The sequence below is a fragment of the Lissotriton vulgaris genome, chromosome 10 (genome assembly GCF_964263255.1).
Source record: "Lissotriton vulgaris chromosome 10, aLisVul1.2, whole genome shotgun sequence".
In the NCBI taxonomy this organism is placed as follows: Eukaryota; Metazoa; Chordata; class Amphibia; order Caudata; family Salamandridae; genus Lissotriton; species Lissotriton vulgaris.
Window position 1 is genome coordinate 923,041,527 of NC_141698.1, and position 20,994 is coordinate 923,062,520.

At 40.3% G+C, this 20,994-nt stretch overlaps 1 protein-coding gene across 10 annotated transcripts in view; it reads left to right on the forward strand.

Moving 5' to 3' along the window:
• The first annotated feature begins 209 nt into the window (after positions 1-209).
• SNX13 (sorting nexin 13) overlaps positions 210-20,994 on the forward strand; it is a 598,803-nt gene continuing 578,018 nt past the window's right edge. For 4 of the 10 annotated variants that reach the window (XM_086941893.1, XM_086941898.1, XM_086941896.1 and 1 more), the window contains exon 1: positions 236-482. The gene's annotated coding sequence lies outside the window, so the exon portion shown is untranslated. Of the gene's footprint in view, positions 504-20,994 lie in introns of all 10 variants that reach the window. The other 6 variants (XM_086941899.1, XM_086941902.1, XM_086941894.1 and 3 more) reach the window with 5 other exon arrangements.

The window sequence follows — 20,994 nt, forward strand, 5'->3', positions numbered from 1 at the left end:
TTAAAATTGCGGCCCCGCCGACTGTACATGGACCGGTTGGACAACTGCACGAGCGGACTCCAAGCCAATCACCTCTTCGGAATTCTGCACGTCGTGCAAGGAATGGCTGGGGTTCCCACAAGCTCCAATCTTAGGTTACTTTAGACATTGGCAGGACCGCCCACTCTAAGACGACTCCCAAAATATGTTCAGCATTGCGATTGGATGTCAGACGACCCGGAAGTGCTAATACTATGAACAAATGACATCTCTTTAAAAAAATAAGCAGATACGGATGACGGTCATGAACCTAAATTCACGGAGGGTCCGTGTAAGTAGCTGACAGGTGATCACCGTATGCATAGTGTAGAGTCTAAAGGTACATCGTTGCGGCTGACGTATTCCTTCGTAGTGTCTGGAAGTGATCGGACGGGGAGTCCTTGGGCGGTCTGCTGGATGTCTCTTACACATCGCTGTACTCTGAGAGCATGATCTGCGAAGAGGTGCCTGCGTTTGTTTACAAGGTGACGGGTGGGTGAGGGAGGGGGTGGAACATAGTGTTACAAATGCCCTTTACCTTTTACAGTTGCCAATAAGGAGAAATGGGAACGCCTAAGGTGAAGCGACCTTAAACCAGCAGGAGACCTGTTCTCCTTTAATGCAGCCGCCTTTCGTGGCTCACCAGATTTAGGGAGAAATTATAATAGTTTACAAGGAGAGGACCAGGGGACATTATTCTTAGGATAACAGGTGAAAGGTCTATACATTTCACTTAAATATCAGCTCCTAGCAACATTCCGTCTCCCCGTTACTAGGTAAACGGTAAACAGCTTTCTTTTGCAAAGAGTGAGGATGGAGGCGCAGAGTGCTGTTCAGTCTAACAGAGTTGTGTATACTACTGGTGAATCAACACCAATTATATGGAACTCCTCCTGTGGGTTCACTGATGTCGAACTCACCAGAGGAAAACACAGGTTCAGCCATATGGTTTAAAGAACGAGCTGGGTGGCATATCTGTTTGCACAGTAACATGCCTTCATTCTGTTCACACAAATATGTATTGGGGAGAAGTGTGTTTGCAGACTGTTAACATACATACTACAAATTAGTTTCCTTGTTTTTGTAGGAATTGTTTTAAAAAGCGTATTTGCGTTGCTCCATACAAACATCTTGTGTTCTGAGTTATTGGCTATACGTTGGGAGCTTTTCATGTCTGTACTTGAAACATTTATTTTTACATTATTAACTGTTTAGTAGCGTGTCTTTCACTGCGAAAACAATAGTTGCCTTTCACTGCTCACTACCGAGCTTATGCATGGTGAATCGCTGTGGCAAAAAAGGTTAAAATGCGCATTTTAGTGGATGAACGGCAAATGTGTGTGTAAGTTTTGAACTTTCCTTTACAATCACAGCGTTGAAAAGAGTTGTATTTTTAAATCAGACTTTTGGAAAGCTATTGAAAAATTGTGTTAGACGGTATCTGAAGCAAGTCTTGTAGTTTCGTATAACGATTAACACTGCGTTTTGAAGTTCTAGCCACTATTGCTATTTGATTATTATTAAGCAAGGGCTGTCCTTGCCTTAAAGATGTGCAGTCGGGAGTTGCAGAGGTGCCAGCTTGAAAATAATATTCGCCATATGAGAAGTAGAGCGTGGCTTGATAGGGTGGGACTTCTTTATGCCGTGAAGTGGCTCAGAGGCCCATCTTGCTCTGTTCCCTGCCCCCATCGACCTCATTCCCTCTCCTAAAACAAGCATTAGCAAAGTTAATAGTTTGGCTATCAACATTTTGTCTTTGCTGTTTTTTGTCATTGTTTGTGCGAAATTGTTATTGTTGGGCCCTCGTAAATCTCAAAAAAGACTTAAGCTAAAAGCAAAAATATTTTTCAGGTCTCAAAAATCACATATTAAAATAAGGTTCCCTGACAGGCAAATGAACAACTTTGTGTGTGGATATGCTCCTTATAAAGGGCAGAATGCCATAATGTGCAGTTTAGTTAACCAGTGGCTGAAGTGAGCTGATCCACTGTCGCATGCTGTAGTGGGCAGAAGTGCCATGCGAATGACAGTAATAGAGCAACGGATAAAAAGATCTGGCTGAAACGTACGTATATTATCCATATTATTTTACTGGAATCAAAAGCCACTAGTATGGCATTTTCAGTGATTACGTTTGTGTATGTGGATGCATGACTACGAATATGATTCTCAAGAATGGATGCATACCTTCACCAAATTAATTATCTGTACATGCACTTGTCCATACGCTCATTTATTCATCCATTCTTGTGATCATTCGTGTTCTCATTAACTAACTCGCCTATCTACTAGCCCAAATTTGGCAATCCATGAACAAGCATTTTTACTTGTGGAAATAACCTTGATTTACTGAGAGAATTCTACCACATTCTTTTACTGCCCTTTCCAAGAACATATTTTGAAATGTTTTTTTTAAGCCTGCGTTCCTCCAGTCTCGTATCAAGGCCTCTGACTCCAATAATGTTTCCCTTATGCAAAATGTTGGCATTGGTAATGCACTTATTCCTTTTGGGATTAACTTGTTTTCTCAAAGGACCTTGAACAACCTTCCTTTAAGGCACACTTATTTACAGGCTTCAACTCCTCTTGATAGGAGCTTTACATTTTTAAGATATGTGTTTTCAAACTGCTGGTCAGCGCGCTGTAGACCTACAGTGGGCAGCAGTTTAGAAAAAAAACAGTTCAGATTAATGTTCAGGTCAGGCTTGTGTTGTTTTTAGCTGGTTTGGAAATAATAAAGAGAGTCTCCCATTCAAGCACTTGATTTAAGTATGTGTACTTCACATATCATTGGGTAATTGATTGATGGCCAAGTGAGGTATATGTTTATTTATGATTATTCTAGGCCCCATCCTCAGTGGTCCTGAATGGCCCATATCTCATGTGTCTGCCCAGAATGCAAGCAGTGGAGGTGGGAAAATGTAGTAGGCTACATCAGTGTAAAGTACATAGGACCTTTCCTTTTAGTGTATAGTGTGGGCCTAATTCATAACTTCATTTTGTAATCCGTGAAGTAGTACTCAAGTAGCACTACTTGCTACAACATGTAATTCACAAACCTTCAGGTGGAAATCTGCACTTCCATCTTTCCTGTGGAGAAATCCTCTTACATCTTAGTTTGCTACTTAGTCGTACATGGGTGAGGGGCCGCGAGGAGTTGCTGGAAAATGGTGAATTCTTCCTACTCAATGGAAAGTGTTTGGGGATGGACTGACACCAACCCAGAAAAGTTGACACCCTTGTTATTCACAAACTGTACTTCTAAAGGTATGTAGTGAAAAAGGACCCAAAACAGCAGAAAATGTTCTCCATTTCAGATCTGGAGTAAGTCTAGTTAGTACCACACATGACCAGCTGCTGGTACTGCAACACTCTTCCTTAGAAAATAAGAGGCAGGGAGTTTAGAACACTATAGGAATTAATGTTAAAATAAATTAATGTATATTTTTTTTATTTACCTTTTGTGAATTGGCTATTGTGTGCTACCAAGGCAAGATGCAGAGTAAGCTCTTCCGAAAACATTAACGTGAAAAGGCAGTATATTGGAAATTAGAAACCGTTCAGCAGGCTGATTCTTTCCCGTGACCGGTGAGGTCCGTGAACACTTAAATAGAAGGACAGCAACTTAGCTGCACAAATGCAACCATGTGAACATGCAGACAACTTGTCGTGCCTTACAGAACTTAAAAAGCCACCCATTGTATTAACGAAGTGGGCATTAGTACCTTGCAGCCAAGACTGTCTGGACACTAAACAGACCTTGGACACCACTTCTGGCCAGGGATTGCATGGGAAGTAGGGGGGACAAAGGCAGAACCAATTATGGCGAATTAAGGATAGCATGCCAGGAGCAGAGAAACAAAGAAATTTGAATGGAAAATCAAAAATATAGAGAAATATGCCACCAATCGGACTCTGTATCCTCATACAGATGCCAACTTTCCAAACACAATAGACTTAAAAGCTCAAACCTGCACAGTGAGAATATAACTACTGAACAACGGCGGTAGAAGCACGTTCACAAACTGTTATTACACTAGACAGTGAGAATGACTGGTTGTAAGCGTTTTGACGTTGCAGGGAGGTCTATGTAAGAAATGTTCTGGTGTTGTACGTGAGTGACCAGTTTGTTGTTCTTGTCTCAGTTTGCTAAAACTAGGCATATAATGGGAGGAAGAGAGCGAGAGATTCCTTGAATTCTATATTAATGTGTTGTTGATTCTGCAAAGCTACTCGGGTCTCTACAAATTCAATTCATGTATGAGCACAGGAGAAGTATTTACAAAAACCAATAGCTGTGTGGGGCTCACTTTATTCCCTCTCTCTGTAGAGGGATTTAACAATGGCTCACTTCTCTTCCTATACAGTGTCATTACACAAAGGTTGTTGTGAAGGTATACAATGAAAATAATGTTTTTCATAGGTGGGCCTGAATTAGGGAACGGTACACTTCAGTTGTTAAATACACAAAGCCAGGTTAAAAATTCTTCGTTAATTAACAGTATGTGGTATGCTGGTATAACTAAACTATACAAAGTTTCCCGCTCTAAACATAAACACAGCACTTGACACAGAAATGCATCTTGCCTCATCGTTCTATTGATGAGCCCAAATGCCTGTTTAAGTTTAGCTTCATAGAGCGGCATATGCCAAAGGCTGGAAAAATCCAAGCTGTTTAATTGGCAAAAAGCCAGGTTTTAAGCCATTTCCTAAAGAGGAACAAGTTTACACTTGAGTGTTCCATGCTTTTCCAGTAGACGGTATGAAGCTCTTTCCACCCCAAAGTGCTTTTTTGAACCTCAGGACCCTTCTGTTCTTAGAGCAGGCAGATCGTAGTGTTCTGTTGGCAACATACCAGCAGAACCTTGAGTTTAAGTATTCTGGTCCGGAGTCATACAAAGCTTATGGGCCTCACAGAGTGTCTTACGAGTGACGCATTTTTTTACTGGGAGCCAGAGTAGGTCAACAATTGCTTGACAGGCTGGGTGAAATTTGGGAACGTTTAATACAGCAGGGCAGTGGCATTTTGTAAAATGTGAGTTTTTTCCAGTAGATGCTCTTTTAGGACCTTTATATAAAGCATTACAGAAATCAATTCTAGATAGTAAGAGGGCAACCATTTCTGAGTTCAAAAAGGACGCATGGGAATTTTTCCTAAGAGTGTTCAACAGATAGAAGCATGTCGAAGTAACATGACTGATCTGGTCTGCAAAGGTAATCTTGTCGTCCAAGTAGACTCCAAGATTTGTAGCTTTCTGGTCTTACAGGGCAAGTTTCCTAGATACTGCGGCCCTCCTATGGGGGCTCTGAAAGAGGTGTCCGGGCCAAATAGAAGGACCTCTGTCTTCCATGAGTTGAGTTTAAGCCTATTTTTGTTCATCTATTTTCCCAACTCCTGCATACAGTTACATTAACTAGTGACTACCTCAATGAGGTCAGTTGAAATGGAATCCACTATTTGGGGCACAGGACACTATAGAGGACCCCAAAGAGCTTATTAGCTTTGCCAGAGGGGTAACGTGGATATTAAACTGAGTGTGGCTTTATGCTGAATCCAGCGGCACCCCACACAGAGGAGAAAATAGCTTGGAGACAACGAGTAGCTGCTTGCTCTTGCCCCACTGGAAAGGACCCAAGCATAGTCGGGGAGGAGTAACTGATTCCATTGCTCTCTCGGGACAGCAGTAGTTTATGGTGACGGTGTCAAAAGCTGCCGTCAAGTCTAGAAAAATGAGGGCAGCTTTGCCACCATTGTCAACTATTTCTCTGATCTCCTCGGTAGCTGTAATCGGAGCCGATTCCATGTTATGAGCACCTCTAAAACCGTTCTGAGATTAATCGAGCAAATGGTTAGTAGCAGCTCGGCATTTATGGCTTCTTTATTAAAGGTATGATTGAGGCATTTTTCCAGGTTGTAGGAACATGTCCAGCTTTGAAAATAGCATTTAGAAGTATAGAAAGATGTATAGCAATTGTCCTTGGGACCAAATGCAGAATTCTAGAGGGGTATGGATCAGTGGGTACCCCAGATTTAATGACTTCAATTAGCTTGGTTACCAGCTCCATTGACAGAGAGGAAAATTCAGTAAGAAATTCTTGATTGGAGATCGAATCATCCACCAGAGGTTCGTCTGCAATCCATTGCAAATTTAAAGTGAATTGGTTTTTAACCTCATGTTGAAGGTAGTCAGCCATCTTATCAGGGAAGGCTTGGTTAGGACCAGAGGTATTTTTGATTCTGATGCTGATTAAGGAGAACTGACTGTATTGAAAAACTCTCTGGTCGATTTTTTTAGCTGTATTGATTTTGTTTAAAAAAAAAAAAAGAATTGATTTCTTGGACGTGATCAAGACTTTGTACTCTTCAATGCATCATTTGTATCTGTCTCTCTTGACAGCTATAAGTTTTCCTCCATATTTGTTCTTGTCTTCTGCGTTTTTGTTATTTAAATTTGGCAGAGTACCAAGGGGCAAATTGTTTCTTTCTGTAGTTTTTGTATGTTTTTATCGGTGCTAGTTGCTCGATAAGGTTGCCAATTCAGGTGGAATAATTAGCAGCCTCTGTATCTATAGCTTCCACCAAATTGGGAGGAGTTTTTATTGACTGGTTATTGCACTTGATTTTGTGGCAGGGTTGGTATTTGGTCGTGTGCAGAATTTTGTTTTTTACTGTGGTCTCACCCGGAAACTCCAAAAAAGAACTGCTTTGTGGTCTGACCACATCAGCATGAAGGCAGAGGTAAATGAAAGTGTGGGGTTGTTATTGAAGATCCCGTCAAGGATGTGGCCAGCTGAGTGGGTGGCGAAAGGAACCATTTATGCAAGTTCAAAGCTTAACATGTAATCATTTAAAAGTTTGGTGTCCCTATCCATAAGGGCTTCCACTTAAAAACATTAAAATCAACTAGAATCACAAGATTCAACACATTCGAGCAGATTTCCTGAAGAGTACTTTATTTTAGATAAATCTTTATTAGTAGTTTTCACTTTTCATAATTGCATACATACAGGTAACACTAAGGTATAGTACCAAGTGCAACATTTGTATAATTAATTGCATCAACACATCTTTGGAAGCTCCGTAAGTACTCACAATTCTGTCTTTGAGCTCTTTTTCAAAACTGTGTTGGTACCATATTATTTTTAAATCATTCCTGTTCTAGCGTAGCATTATATACTCTGTGGGGGGCTCAAATATCTTCTCATCTAATAACCATATCTTGTTTTATGCTAAGTCCCATTTTCAGGGAAACCATGCCACTTAATAATATCTAGTGGTGCCTCAGTTCAGTTTTCTATTTTTTTTTAAGTTTGCCTCGTATATTTCTTTTACTCACTTTACTGCTGTGGAGGGTGGGGAGATGGGGGAACACGGGGTCGTCAGTGGGGAAATATCTAACTTTCAATATCTTCTTATGATCCAACAGAGGTTTCAATATAATTCTCTCTACTCTCATCTGTGTCCCGCTGCTCACTTTTATGTTAGTCTTTTCTGCTGACCCAGGCTCTCAGTATTTCTGTCCCTAAATCAGCTATCCAGCATCTACGGATTTCCCTGGCTTCCTCATGCTGTATGGTTCTTTCCTCAGACTTGGCCTAGGTGTCCACAGCCTTTTCCCATAACCGTATTGAGGGACCCTTCAGTGCTTTCTAGCTCCTAGCTATTTGTCTGCATTCCAGAACCAGAGCGAAGTCGGCAAAACGGGAGCCCATCATCTTAGTTTTTGGTCTCAGAAGAACATTTCATAATTGAAAAAAGTTGGCTCTGGGCCTCAGGGACGGTAAATTAAAATGCAATTACAAGTACTATTATTAGGCATTGAATATTTAAACATAAGTGCTTCACATTTTAGTGTTGTGATTGGTTCAAATCTCATCTCTGGCTGCATGTGGTAGATGAACGCTAGGCCACCCCCACATTTAATAGGTTGTCCAGTCTAAATAAAGAATATGCTGCCTGAAGAGCAACTACTAAATCCGAGCCTGAAGTCCGGCCAGCCCACGTTTCAGTAATAAAGCTGATGATTTTCTTCAAGGACGACCATTTCGTATTTATTTTTAACCATAGAACGGGCATTGACAAGCATATATAATTGCCCGCCCTTTGCAGCTTTCTTAGCAGGATAAAGAGCATTCTCATTTAGTGTATTAGGTAATCAGGGGTGTGGAATTTATTAAAATATCTACTTGTCCATGGGGCAGGTTGCTTCATAAATCTACTTGTCCTGTAACAAAATCCACTTGTCCCTTTGGTGCCTTGTTGTGCAGCGACAAATTATGGCAGCAATCTCATTATATAAGAGCTCTTATACAGCCTCTCTGATTATGCCAGGGCTCATACCATAGTAGTGTTTGAATGCTAGTAATCCCTTTATTTTGCTACGTTTCCGCAGATCTACATGCTGGGACTGAAGGTAGTGGTAAACAATAGTTCCAGGGTTGGAATGTCCTTTTGAGTCTGTGCAAACCTTAACTTGCATGTTTTAAGGGTTTTCAACAACTCTTCTCTAATCTTTTCCAATACTGAACATTTTTGGAAATTTACTCCTGACAATGGCAGACGTAAACCTTCTTCCAGAGTTGGGAAAAAAGTGGTTGGAGGGAAAATAAACTTGCAAACACTCAGGTTTTCGCATGAGCAAATCTACACATGCATATTTGCTCATGCTAAAATGCAGTTCACAAATATCTTCTAGGAGTACTATTTCTTGCCCTACTGCTGTAAATTCTTGTGAATTCATGAAAGCCATATAGCTGCCCTTAATGCAAGGACATAAACCAAGGGTGACCTTTGGAGACTTTCTTTAATAATTTGGGCCCCAAATTTGTTCGAGTGTTAACCATGACCTTTTGTGTTTATTAAAATGATCTCTCTGTACCGTCTGGCTTCATGTGAGTGAGAGCATTCTGCTCTTTCATAAGGAGTATATTGGCACACAAAGTAGTGTTTTTCAGTGCCGGTAACTAATGTGGCAGTGTGTGCTTTTTTGAGACCCAAAACTATTTTTTGCTTTTGCCAATGTTTGTTATAATGGTGAGGGCCCGGCAGATCTCGCATCAATAAGGTTTTACAAAAACCATGCCAAAACAAGTCACGCATTGCCAAAACTAAAACAGTGACCACCATTTCAGACCTACTGGCTTTGCCAATGATTGTTTATTTTATGTTTTCCAAAATCTTATTGAAACTGGTTACACTGATTTTCTAATATGAATATTTTGGGGAAATACTAGCATGCATCAACACATTTTACTAAATGATGCTGCAGAGAAATGGTACCTGAAATTTTACAGTAGTTTAGCAAAAAAAATGTTTTCCTACTTTAATTTTTTAGGGACATTTTATATTGAAAGCAAATAATCATTAATCTTGCTTTCAAGCTTCTGCAAATATTTGCATCTAATAAGAGAGCATTCTGGGAGCATTATGCATAGCCTCATATTGCTAAACTTTGAAACCGTGTGTCCACATTTTTATACTGGAACCACTGTCAGTAGTGCAATCAGAACTTGAATTTACTGAGAGCGCTAAGCCTAATAATAAAAGGTCTCAATTAATGAACCATTAATACATGTTTAACAGCATTAACATATGCACACACATATTAACTTAACTGCAGGCAGTGCCCTTCCCTGATCCTTAATGTGGTACTGCAAACTGGCAGCCAAAGGGTCTGTGCTGCAGGGGATTGGGCCTGCTGGTCCCAAGGACAAAATGCACATTACAACTGGTTGCCCTTGACCCCAAACAATATGTCCTGGGCGTCGGGCTATAGGAATTCCACATCCCTGCCAGGTAAACAATTGCATGCTTTGAAATAATTAAAAGTAAAACATCAATGATTGCAGGTAAAGCTATCCTGGCTCAAGACAGGGCTGAGGTCCATCAGGACGTCATGGGAGCTGTTACCTATGTTATTAAGGGCCAGCAGCTCTTTTTAGAGTAACTAATGTAAAGTCTCTGGCGTGAGGCAATTTGACCAGGGGTCTGGCCCTGGGCGCTATTCGGGTGCGGACGGGTGCAGACAGGCTTGCTTTTGGTGTATACGTGTTCTCATGCTGCTTATATCTGTTCAGGAGCGAGAGGATGCGTGCTGCCCCACCCTTTTCCAAAGACTGGAGCGGGAAAGAAAAGTGGCAAAGCAATGAAACTAGACCGCTGCCATTAGTAAGTAAAAAAAAAGTGCAGTAAGCAGGTATGATGTACAATGACACTGTGCCTTTCAAAGTCCCCTCCAAGCAGCCATGCACAACTACTCAGATATTCAATGACCGTTTGAGCAGGCTAAAACTGGTTAAAAATGTTTTTTAAAAGCAGCAAAAAGAGCAAAGTTGTTCCTCACAGTCTGCTGCACATTCTTGTTCTCATGCTGCTTCTACCAGAGCAGGAGCAAAGGTACATGTGCTGCCCTGCCCACTTCCAAACATTGGAGCTTGAAAGCAAAGTGAATCAGATAAAAAAAAAAAATTGCTCTTCACAACCGATAGCCTCGGGGCGGTATACCACCAACATGATCCATCTAAACAACCAAAAAATGTCTAGGTTATTTAGGAGGTGAATTACAAGAAGATGAAAAGTTAACTTTCAGCACTACTGCCGAAAACCAGAACTGAGGTCAGCAGTCTAGCTGCCCTCCTCTCTACTTCAACTGATGCCTGGCGTTGACGCGTGCAGCAGGCATGCCTAAGGCAAGCCTTTCTGGCGACAGGAGCAGAAATCCCTGTCGGTTTGGCTCAAAATCCAAAAATGAGAACAGATGCTCCTCGTACACATACTAGTCAGGAGCTGGTCAGGATTAAAGACGATTATTCCTTTAGACTTCTAGGAAATACGACGTGCATCGCATCCGCAGAAGCAGTGGGACCTTTCTCATGTTGATCCTCCAGATTTCAAAGTAGGAAACCAGCTCACCCCCAGATGTATAAAACTACTACCCATCAGGAAATAAATAAACCCCACTGCACCAGCGATAAGAAGTGCTCTCCCCAGGTCTTCCACAACAACGGAGACTGGAACTGTTTTTTGGCTAATGTCAGATCTTTGCCCAACCATGCAGTCAATATTTGGGATCTGCTTTCCTCCACACTCCTCTATATAGGGTTTCTGACCAAACCCTGCTCTAATCCTACAATTACAGTGGCACTTCTAGATGTTTATCACATTTAAAACCTGGACAGACCAATGGGGGGTTAGGGGGGGGTGATTCGCCATCTTCTATAGATACCCCATTAATATATATCCTTAGACCAAATATGTAATGACCTGCTGGAGATCCTAGTTTTCAGAATAGATCTATCTACACTCGCGAATCAGCTGGAAAGGAGCTCTTGTATATCGTCCTCCAGGACCACTCTCCAGATTCACTTCACAATTTATAGAACTCATCTCTCCACATGTTATCTCAACAAGGGATTTTTTTACTTCTTGGTGATTTTAACGTACATTGCGAAAATCCTGCTAATCAAGAGGCTTCCACACTTCTGACTGATCTGTCCACACTTAACCTATTCAAGATAAATAATGAACCCACTCATCTGGCAGGACGTACGCTAGATTTAATCTTAACTAACTTCCCCCAATATTTCTTACGGGGCAACCTTCCCCCTGACATGGTCAGATCATTCTATGATTGAGTTTTTTATTTTATTTATTTATAGAGTTTTATATAGCGCAGACTTGACCGTTGGGTATTAGAGCGCTTAACATTTAAATTTTTTGAACATCATTTTGAAACAATTGAGATACATAGCGAAAAGCAACATTATTATAAATAGTATTCCTGTACATGTCTTTCTTGTCATTTTCAGCAAACATACATTTTTACACTGTTTAACAGTATTTCTATCCACACGGTTCTGATGTGCTTTCCGTTATTTCTCCCGCAGAACCGGTTCATGATCGAGCGTTTGGGTCATAGACATGATGATAAAGTGTGCAGTCTAGTCTATGGAAAGAACTTGCTCATTAGGAAGTTCTTTGCTTCCTTCTTGAATATTAATATGTTTGGAATTTTTCTAATGTTTGGAGGGAGTGAGTTCCATATTCTGGGGGCTGCTCCGGAGAAAGCACTGTCATATGTTTTCTTCTTCCGAAAGATGGGTGGCTTCAACAGCAGATCTCTGGCACTCCTAGCTGGTCTGCTTCCTCCTGAGAGCTCTATTTTCTGAGCTAAATACCTTGAAGTTTTGTAGTGGAGCGCTTTTTGTGTAGTACATGCCAGTTTGAATTGAATTCTAGCTTCGTATGGTAGCCAGTTTAATGCTTTCAGGTGAGGGGAGATATGGTCGTATTTTCTGGTTCCAGTAATGAGTCTTGCTGCCTCATTTAGACATGCTTTTAGTGGAGCTGTGGAGTTTTTTGATAGACCTGCTATAGTTGTACATCCATATTCGATCCTTGAAATAACTAATGACTGAACTGCTAGTTTGAGGTCCACCGTAGAGATGAGTGGTTTCACTTTTCTTATATAGTTCAGGTGAAACCGGGCACTTTTTGTCATTGACTTGATGTGGGCTTTCATGTCAAGGTTCTTATCAAGTGTGATTCCTAGTGATTTTGTTGATTCGACTAGTGTAGGGGTGCAATTTAGTGCTGTGATCAATTTGGTCCATTCCTTAACTTCTGCGGATTTCTTAGGTGGTCAAATTAATAGGAATTCTGTTTTTTGTGCGTTTAGTTTCAGATGATTAATAGTTAACCAGTGTAGTGACATTCTCAAGGCCTCATTCATTTTCTTTGTCTTCCAGTGAAGTTATCTTGATGTAGATCTGAGTGTCATCTGCGTGCATGTGATAGGATATGTTTGTGTCTCAGAGAATTTCCGTGAGGGGTTCAACATAGAGGTTGAATAGTGAAGGGGATAGTGTAGAGCCTTGAGGGTCTCCAATCGAATTCGGGCAAGATGGGGAAAGCGACTGTTTGACTATGAATCTTTGGGTTCTGTTCTGGAGAAAGGATTCGAACCATTTCAGAACAGTTCCAGATAGTCCCACCCTGTACTGAAGTCTGGCTAGCAATTTTTCATGGTTTACCGTGTCAAAGGCAGACGACAGGTCAAGAAGGACTAGTAGGCAAGGTTGATTGTGGTCTAGGGCCTGCAGAACAGCATCCACTATATGTAAGATTGCTGATTCTGTACTGTGGCCTGATCTGAATCCGGATTGGCAGTCGTCTAGCAGCTTGAAATTGGCGATGTTTGCTCATTTGATTTTGTACACATTTCTCGATTAGTTTGGCAAGTATCGGAATATTGGTTACTGGGCGAAAGTTATTCAGCTCTGTTGGGTCCGCTGTAGGTTTTTTGATGATGGGGATGACTTGACCAGTTTTTAGACATTCAGGAAGGATCCCTTCTAAATGAGGCATTTATTATTTTTGTCCATATTGGGACGATGATATGATTGATTCTTTTCAGGCATTTAGAGGGGAGGGGTCATTGTAGTGGTTATTAGGTTTGATATCCGATAGCGTTTTGTCAATGGTATTCTGGCCATATAGCTCGGGGGTTGCCCACTGTGCGTTGTTTTTTAAATCGGTCCTGATCGTTTGTCGTGGTAACAATGTTTTGTGTTGATGGTTGTCTAGGAAGGTTGTCGGCTGCCAACCTGAGCCCTAATTATCGCTCCCAAGGAACAAATACGGTTCCTAAACCACACTCAAAAAGGTGCTAGAGACAGGGGCGTAAACTCATGCCTACGCGGTACCAAGATAATTGTATTCCATCACAAAATTCGGACTCTGATAGCGTAGAGAGGCGCTTAGCCTCCTTTGATACCAGCTTGATATCCACTATGGACCGCCTAAACAGTGCCCTCTTATAAAACGCCACCAGTCAACATGGTACTCTGCCACTCTTCAGATCGAAATAATTCAGTGTAAAAAACGCAAACGTCACTGTCACCTCTCACATGACCCGCAAGATAAAGAAAGATTCAAGTATGCACTGACTCAGTACCAGAAAAACTTGCAAAACGCATATTGCATCGCAATTGGAAAAAGCAGGAAATATTCAGAGAACTCTTTACCAGATTTTAAAAACATCTCCCAATCCCAGGGCCTGTGATATTGAAGAAGCTCCATCTCAAGTCTTGTGTGATAATGTAGCAAATCATTTATTTCAGAAAATTAAAGTGATCTACAATAAAATCACTTTGGGTAAGGGCTGTTGCATGGGCCCTAAGATAGACCTGCCACTTGTTATTCCTAACGTTCTAACACTGGAAAATGTCCCGACACTTACACCGGAGGAGATAGAAACTCCACTAAACGTTGTAAAAGCAGGGTCTCAATTAGACCTAATTCCTGCCAAAACTGCCTCTATACTATCCAAGCAACTTGCCGGCCCCATCTGTTCTATTTTAAACCGCTCTATGAAGGAAGGCACTCTCCCACTAGGGTGGAAAGCAGCACAAATTCTTCCCATTAGGAAAAATCCCAAACTCCCCATGGAAGATGTATCCAATTATCATCCCATTTTTGTGCTCCCTTACAGAGCAAACTCCTGGAAAAGTATATTAATAAGCACTTGTCTGAATTTGTTGAATCCTCTAACTGTTTGGATTCCTTTAATCTGGATTCCGATCCAGACATAGTACAGAGTCTGCGTTGGTGGCAGTCACTGATAATATCAGAATGCTGTTGGATAATGGTCAAGCGGTACTTTTGGTGCTGCTTGACCTGTCTGCAGTGTTCAATACCTTCTCCCACCAGACTCTACTCCGGGGACTTGGGGACATAGGCCTTAAAGGGAATGCTTTGAAATGGATGTCTAATTTCCTGTCTGACAGAACTCAGACCATTATTCTGGGCCCCTTCTACTCGTAGAACACCAGAGTGACCAAGGGAGTACCACAGGGCTCCTGTCTGAGCCCTACTTAATTCAACATTTATGTTACTCCCTTGGCAGGACTACTGAGGAAGTTAGGATTCATTCCTAGATCCTACGCCGATGACATCCAACTTCTCCTCTCCTCCGACAAAACCAATTCCAATATTCAGACCACCTTCTCTGAGGGTATGACATGGCTGACTGGATGACAGATACTTTTTTGCAGCTCAATGCAGGAAAATCAGAAATAATGTTGTTTGGAGAAGCAACGGTAAGGTGGTCCCCTAGATGGTGGCCAGAAGACCTAGGCTCAGCTCCAAGTCCGAAACAGGTGGTAAAAAAACCTAGAAGTTCGAATGGACCACAAATGAACAGTAGGGGATCATATCAACTCTACCGCTTGAGTATGCTTCCACAACCTTAGTCTTCTCAGAAGAGTCTTCCCTTTCTTGCCACTTTGCACTCAGAAAACACTGATTCAGGCCTTAGTACCAAGTTGTGTGGACTACTGAAACGCTTTGCTGTTTTCAGCTAATGAAAGCTCCCTAAATAAATTGCAGGTAGTCCAGAACACTGCGGCCCTCTTGGTGGCCAATGCCACCCCTAGAACAGCGTCTCTTCCTTTTCTCCAAAAACTGCAGTGGTTACCGGTGTGGAAGAGGATTACATTTAAGATCTGCTGTATTGCTTACAAATCTATAAACAACTTGGGTCCCAGTTATTTAAATGACAAATTCGTCAGTTATTTGCCATCCAGGCACCTGTGGTCTGGGTCTAAAGCACTTCTTCATATCCTGCGCTTTAAAAAAACTTGCTTGGGTGGCAAAGCCTTGTACATCCTTGCCCCACTCTACTGGAATCAACTCCCCATACACTTACGTCAATGTACGGACTGTCTTGTGTTTAGAAAGTGTTTTAAAAACTACACTGATCTGATTCGTCTCCCCTTGGTTGATTTTGGCCGTCTTAGCGCAGAGATACCCTTATGGGGTGATTCGGGAGCTTTATAAATTAAAATTAAATTAATCTGCAGTCTGCTTTTTGGGACACTTGAACATATCATCTACCACACACAACTGCAGATGCACTAGTGGCCATTCAGAAGGAGATTATGCACTAAAACTGAACAATAGAAATGTCCGGAGAATATGCCTACTTGTTGTCACTCATAACTATCCGAACATCTTTCAGCAGGAAATACTGTGCAGCCTCATCACAGGTGAACAATGTACCATGAACGATCATGTAATTTGTTGGTAACGCACTGTCAGAAGCCCTGCTTTCTTCACTTACCCAGCTCCTCTCCAGACATCCGTCTTCCTGACATTAAAGCAGATCGTGAAAACATACTTCAAGGGTCCAGCTGCTATTTTCAGCAAGCTTTGAAGCTAATGCTCAATTAATTTTGTCTATAAGGTAACGTTTTAGTGTGTTGAAGAAAAATTACATTGAAAGCAGTTGAAGAAAGGAAAGCTACCTCTGCAGAATATTTTGTGGAAATAGAGACAGGCACCCAAAGTTACACCCGCTACCTTTCGTGTACTTCTAATTAAAGCTTGGACCTACCTTTTTAAGCGTGGTGCATTCCAAGAGTTGGCCTATTTTCACTAAGTAAATACAACGGGCGTGTCAGGAATGGCTTCACTAGTTATTATATAGTAAGAAAATTAAATCCCTTTAAGCAATGCGTTTGGCACATATATATGAAAAAAACATTAAACCAAATTGCAGCACGGTCAGAAAAGTACAACTGTACATAAGCAGTGGCACGAAATCGTTAAACCATAAGCATGAATTCTGCATTTCTACTAGTTTATCGTTTGTGATTGCTTTCCCTGCTATGGAGTTAACTGTTGTCTGGCATCTAATTCAATCACTAGTCGAAACAGAAGGAGGGCAGTGTTCCCACAGTGCACATCAATAAAGAAAGATCTGAATGTTCACTTTCTGTTTTTACAGGAGGACAAGATTAATGCATTGAAGCTTTAGAAGTCAAGTAGCGGCAAAAGTATGCACTACTTCTACTGGAGAGTTGCAGCAACAGTGCTGGTTTGACCATTATATAATTAAAATCTATGAAATTGAATTGATTTGTGAAAAAAGTTTAAAACATATATTAGTGATCAAGGAATATAATTTCATATGCTGATTTATATTGCCCTATTTAAAAATGGCGACCAAAAAGTTCAATTTGGGGAATGCTTTGACATTGAATGCGATGGATGTGTAAATATGGAAGAAATAGTTTAGATAAGTAAGCTGATGAAATATTATGAAAAAATAAACTGAAAAGTCAAATAACGAGCAAAATACAATTGCTACATAATGATAAATGTAGAGGGAGCCACTACAACATGGTGAGATGTTTTATGTATTTTACTTGCCCTTTCTTGCTGTTTAAGCACTAGAAGGTTAAATATGGTGATTGGTGAAACGGTCGGCGTCGTGACCAAGGTGTGGATAGCACCGAAAAGCGTTGAATTAACTGTGTTTCGCCTAGTTGTATGTGAATAAACTTGGCAATTGCACTTGCACCGGAGTGCTGTGGTCATTTTGAAGAGGGAGGCCGTTTATGAATTATATAATATTTAGGTCTTGTTTAATGTCACATGTAATTAGGACCCCAATTATTAAATAATGTAGCAAATGTGCCACCATGATATACGTCTTCACATTAGTGCAGATTTAAGACCTTCATTAATTCACAATTATTTACAGAAGTAGGCCTGGAAACTGTACTCCTTTCTTTGTGAACTACATTTTTGTGTGAGCAAAATGTATGTATGTTTCTTATGGGGGGAATACAGCTGAGCATTTGGAAGTTTACTCTCCCTGCAGCTTCTTTTTCCCCACCATGAAAAAAGATTTACTTCTGCGCTTCTCAGGAATACATTTAAGAGTGTCCCAGTGTGGTAAGAGATTTGATAAGAGTTGGAAAAACCCCTTTAACATAGAAGTTTGTAGGGTTGCTCTGACTCAAAAGGGTTTTCCAACCATGGAACTACCAGTTCTCGCTACTTCAAGCTCCAGTGGGTAGATTTGCGTAAAGGTGGAAAAATCAGGCAATTGATAAACCACAAACCCTGCTATAATGAGTCCTGGTATAACCAGAGAGTCCCTTTTTTCAGAGCTCTGTTTAAATGAGAATACTGCCCTAATTTGTCACCTCCCTGCATGGCACCAAAGGACAAGTGGATTTTTAATAGGGCAAGTACATTTATGAAGAATTATGTCACATGGACGAGCAGATATTTTATAAAATTTCATACCAAAAGTTGTTCTGAAGGGTATAATTAAATTAATTTATAGGTTCTGTTTAGAATTAGTGGGTTAAAAGTCAACAAAATAGCCAGGCCCAACACTAATAGCTGTCAGTTTTGATTGTGCGGCTGTTTATAAATGGATCCAATGGAAGGTTTGCAGCAAGAAATACATTCAATTTGTTCTTCCATCCCACTGTGTAGCCACTGTGTAAAAACATGCCCCACTGTTAGTCGGTTTGAAGAAACTTTGAAATGGATGTTCACATTTTAGTGTTATAATTTTAAGAGGTGGAGGGACGCAAAAGCCATTTTAAGAGTAACCGATTAAATTGTTACATATTTCAGGGGTATTAAACGGGTTAGATGAGTATCTACCAAAACCAGGGATTTGAGAGTCCTACATCAAACACTGCAGGCTTTGGTTCTGCACCTGCAACGGGTTCCAGCTGGGAGTGACAATTCTGCACCCAAGACAAAAAATTGCATTTCTATTGTACTCTAATAAAAAAAACCTACAGTGAGAGATGTTCTGTAGCCGGTTTCTCAGCTTTCGGAGTTGTTTCAGTCTAATTAACTGTTTTTATTGCTGGCTAAGCCTGCTATAGACAAGTGTGCATTAATCATACTAGGCCTTAAAAGTGAGATAGGTGAAAATTCCTATAGACAAGTGTGCATTAATCATACTAGGCCTTAAAAGTGAGATAGGTGAAAATGTTCAGCAGGTAAAAAAACAATAGTACCTGGAAAATAATTTATAAATATTTTTACTGGTGGCTGGAAGATATACTTGTCAGGACAAACTGCTCATCAGCAATGGCATTCTAAAGTGACCCATAGCTCATTGATAATGCAGTTAGGAACATAGATGAGATATTTGCTAATTTTAATTGCACACCACTTTAAGACAGTAGAGAGCAGCACTACAAACCTTGGGTGTCTGATATTTTAGGACGTTGTACTTAATTTTTAGATGCTATTCACCAAAGACAAGAGGCTTGCAACTGTAGAGGAGTTGGAAAGCTTTTATTCTAAGAGCATTCCTGGATATCCTGAATATCCCACCCTGAGGACAACATTACCTCCCATGTTGACCAATATCTTAAAGCTTGTGGTAATAATGTTCACATTCGGTGCATGGAGAAGCTAAATATATTTCTTGCAATGAATGTTAAGAATCTGCTAAGAGCACTGTTAAATCAAAACATTCTCAAAGATCTAATGCTTCATAAAATGAAATGAACTAACTTTGAGGAGTATGGCCCAAACAGAGCTATTGATCTCTGGCTTACACAAGGAGGCATAAAGCACATATACAGCTATATAGGGTTGAACAATCATTTATTGATGTATTTTTGTACTTTTTTGGTAACTAAAGATAATGCCACTTTTCAAGATTTTCTTTAGCATTTTTGAAAAGCATTAATTTTGTTTATAAGTTTAATGAAACAAATTAAAAATCCATTTGTTTTTCTCTGTCATCGTTTGGTAATTGATGTAAAGAATAGGTGGGAAAAATAGAATTTACAGGAACTAGATTTTTTGTTACATTCTGTCCCTTGATTAAGTAGAGTATTGAAAAAATTACACACTTGTTGATTTATTGATGGAAGTTAAAGACCACAACATCCAAAAGGTGTAACAGTGCTTGACACAGCTTAAGCTATTTATTAACTACCAAAACGTGTGCCTTTATGAAAGCGAATGTAGAAATTACAACCATTATATGTAAGAAAACAACATGCCCATACATTGTAGTAATCTTGTTTACTGTAGGTATCGGATTAAAACCTATTATATTCATTGGTTGTACAATTGTAACAATTACATAAGTGCGCAGTGAACTTATTGGACTCGCAGTGCTGGTAGAAAACAACCTGGACCACTAAGGTGATTACACATTTGAACCGGAAAAAGCAGCAATAGACTATCTACAGTCCTGTATGTAGAGCGTTCAAAATAAATTGAAGTTTATAGAAATGGTGCTCTACCAAGTAAATCAGGAAATGTCTGTCGTTACTGCTATGGAATATCAGCAGCATTTCAACCCTATGCGAGTGAGCAAGTCCTCATCAGCATGTATGTCAATATCCCTCAGAGGGAAGGAATGACTGTTATTCAGCAACTTCTTGATACTCGACCTAATCCCACCATGGTCCTAATATCTTTTCTTATTAAACATGTTGGTGCAAGTGACACTCACCGGAAATGACATTCTATTGGAGAACGTTTTACTTACAAAAAAAGTGTTTCCCTAGATGTCTATTTCGGGCAACATCTCACCCCTTACCTATGACTTAAAAATATACCTTTTTACCTATCTAAGACCCAAACATTAAAGTGCATATTGGTATACTTGGGACTGGTTTTACCGCAAACTCACCAAAAGGAACTCACTACTGTTATAGAGAGGCAACCATCCCAGAGCACTTAAAGATGCATTGCCATACTGTCAGTTTCTTTGTATACATAGAAACTGCAATTGGAAAGCAGATTATTTTAGGGAAGCTCCTGTCCACTGCAAAAAACGTATCGAAAGAGTATTTCCCAGATATCTTGTATCATGAGCACTCGAAGGGCATTGTATTGTCCTTGCAAAACATAATCGATCCCACCAAATAAAGCAGGCAACTGCCATATATCTTGCATCACCACATGCAGTCTATGTACTAATAAGGTGACCAAAATGATACAACAAATATCTATTTTAAGTACAAGAGGACTAATAATATAATTTCCCTTTTTCTTATAATAGAGGAAAAAATCTTCGTGACTGGTTGGTCAAAGCCATGTCCTGGTATCTCACTACTAATTGTACTACCAACATTTCCTCCTGTTTTAGGGCAAATTTGCTTGGTTTGTCCTCAAACAAGTAATACCAAGGAATA